Source organism: Monomorium pharaonis, chromosome 5 (assembly GCF_013373865.1).
Source record: "Monomorium pharaonis isolate MP-MQ-018 chromosome 5, ASM1337386v2, whole genome shotgun sequence".
Taxonomy (NCBI): Eukaryota; Metazoa; Arthropoda; class Insecta; order Hymenoptera; family Formicidae; genus Monomorium; species Monomorium pharaonis.
The window spans coordinates 6010685-6014181 of NC_050471.1; positions in this window are offsets into that span (position 1 = coordinate 6010685).

The following is a 3497-nucleotide window of genomic DNA, read 5'->3' on the forward strand; positions in this document are numbered from 1 at the left end:
TAGCTACTTGCACTTAAAATATTGATGTTGATTAAAATAAAGAAGTCATTTATATGTCTAGGTTTCTAGACAGTCGTTCAGGATATATCATTCATGGATAAATTTAGAAACAAGGTTATCGGGAATCTCCAACTCTCTTAATGTTATTTTAAGACTATTACTCATTGATTCAAAAATTCAAAAGCTATATTAAATTTTTCTTATAAATCGCAACTGATTATACATTATTAATTTTATCACAGTTTAACTAATGATTAATAATTGAAACTTTATTTTTATTTGTACTTATTCAACAGATGAAATCTTCGAATCATAATTGATACATTTCACATAAATTAAGACTATTTGATCCCGATTGTCATCAAAATTCTGCAAAAGTCCATATCTCTTTCAAGTATTATAAATTGGTTTGACACTCGAAGTCGTAAAAATGAAACGACGTACGTCCAACAGTAGTACCATTTTTATCGGCGTAAGCCGCACGGATTAAGCCTGTCTACACTCACGAAGCTCGTTACTAGATTTGACACCGGGAATTACGCAGAGACGGAAAGCCGCGCCACTAGTGTTCGTGGCCTTAATCCAGTGTTCCTCAATCTTTTTTTCCGTTTTTGATATCTTATTAAGCTTTATTTTTTTATACTCTTTATAGTCGCTATTAGTTTGAAAAGAAAAATTTTGATGAATTTATTATGAATGTAAAACAGCGCTTTCCAAAGAGCCATTATCTATATCGATCAATGTCGATAACATTTAACCTGTTTGCCATAATTTCGTACTTCTTTATCTAATGTTTGGGAGAAAATACATTTTGTGGTTTTTTTTATATATATATATATAGATATTTGTACTACAATTTTACATTTTTATATGCATATCTTTACAAATATAAACGTGATGTAGCATCTGAGGGGCCAACCGGCACTCGTATTGAGAACCATCGCCTCAACCAACTTACGAGCTCGTGTGCTTTTTCACCGCGTCTATAAGTATACCTTGTCTATGTACACGGCCGTTCATGTTTAAAAGAGAACGAAAGAGGTAGACAGAGGCAGTGAGAGGGAAGGAAGATGGAAAAAAGCTGGGATTATCGGAGCTTCCAGCAACCGTAGACCATCGCAAACGTCACCCTTTACTCTCGCTTACAGCACCTTTTTACAACCACCACCGACCGAAGATCAGAAAGAAAGAACTTCTGAGCTGTTTCACCCTCCCGGTTCTCTTCCCCCTTCCTCCCCCCCCTCATCTTCATCTTTTCTTCCTGTCCGGCAGAAGCGCCCGCTTCCTCTCATCCTGACTTTATACAGGGTGTTTCGCGATCGTTGCGTTGATTTTTAACGAAGTCTTCTCTGATAGTTTGAAGTCTATCTTAGCGAAGATTAAACGAGACTCTCATAGTCTCCGTCGCAACCTTTTTTTTCTCGACATTAAATATGCTCTGATCAGTTTCGAATAAAATATATGTTAAATAAATAAATAAGACTAATTGATAGTATTTTTACTATCAAATTTAATAGTATATGTTAAGCTTAACATTATATCAAACTTTTAAAAGCTTTCAGTTTGATGCACATTATTTTGTGATCTATTTCGCTATTTATAATTCTACGCGATAAATTGCAGATAAATAAATAAATAATTTCAAATATGGAATATATTTTGAGGGAAAATCACCGTTTGGATCAATTTTGGCCAAATGCGTTCGACATTAAAGAATAATACTGGAATTATGGAATATTCATAGAGTATACTCAGGGTGATTTAATAATCCGGAGTTACATATATATAATTCTAGATGATATATCGTCATCAATACACTAGTTCCCTTCGTGATGCAATGTTTTAATTATGCTGCATATGCAAGATAGTATTTTAAGCTTCGCGTGTAGACTCGACATGACGGATCACTGGCAGGATTTAGCATAAAACATAATTTATCTTGAGCATATGCATGTTAAATGTACGCTACAATGCACGTTTGCGTAATTAGCATGAATTGTTTCCCACATTATATTTAATGTTGCATATACACCTAATGTTAATTCGCATACTTGCAAGTAATCAGTCACTTTCACTCCACGTTTAAGCATTGGTTACTCATGTAAAGAAAAATAGAAAAATCTTTGCAGTCAATCATGGGCGTGCTTTGAAATAGATCATGAACATATCATATCTATCGAAATTAACAACCTGACATTTTAATTTTAAAAGATGAATTTTTACGAAAATAAATCTATTGAATCATCTTGTGTAATTTTTTTATTTTTAATTAGGTAAATGTAAATGAAATCGACTAACTTTAAGAAAATTGGAAGCATATTTTACATTTTAATTCCACATATCTTTTAATATATATCTTAATTCGCATTTTTAAATCAAATTTCTTATCGAATTTTGAAACAACTTCTTACAATGTTGCAGATTGCGACTCCCTGTATATTTTTGTTTCCGATTCTCACTTTCTGCAGACGTCATGCATAGGTATTCATTTCTTTTGCACAGAACTTCCTTCCGAAATGTTCCTTCGCAAGTCTTACCCTCTGTCCCTTCTTATCTAACTGCTTGACCCCGTTGCGCGAAATACCGTTTGCAAGATTATGTCCGTTACAACATTTCGCATCCGCTCGTTCCGCGATAATAAAGAATGGCGGAAGTGAAAACTTGACCCGGTTCGTCCTTATCTTAGGTCCCTTTCTTTGTTCAACGTAACGTCACGTAGCCTAATGAGCTTCGCTTTTCGTCGTAATACGATTGTGTGTTTACTTGAGCGTCTAAGAAACCGACGAGTTTGCTGCGAAGCTTTCTTTTGAGTTCTCGCTTTCGCGTCATGTCTATCTTTCTGCGAATCTCTTTACTTCCTCTTCCTCTCACTTCTTTTTATTGCTTTACTTTATCTTCTACTTTCATTCAGTTCACCATATCTCGAGGTCGTATCTTATTCCTAGTTAGCTTTTTTTTATTTTTTATGTTAACGCTTTTTGGATCTATATGTTTCGCTTTTTCTTGTATTTATTTTTTCCAGCATTTATTTTTTCTCACTTTCTCCGTTTCCTCACTTTCTTCTCCACGTTTTTCTCTGAGTTTGTCTTTTTCCCTTTTTTCAGTGCATGTAGATTGTACAGGAATTTGATTTTTTTTTGTCCTTTATTATTTTTTCCCTACATTTTTGTTTTTTCTAAACAATTTCTTTCTCTCGTTTGTTGTTAAGTGCTTTACTTTCTTTTTTTTAAATAATATTTTTTGTACTTTTATTGTGTATCTTCTCGCTCTTACGTATCGCTCAATACGTATTTACTCTTCTTTAAAATTCGTTATTTTTCTTTCTTTTAGTTCCCTGTTCTTTTTATTCTATTTTTGCTCTTTATATTTTTGTCCTTTTATTTTAAAATGTCGTTTTATTCTTCACGCTCAAAGCTCCGGAAACGCGATGCGTTTTTCGTTACGCAATTCTCGAGTAGAAATCAGTTTTCTTTGTCTAAGAAGCTTATTCATGCTTC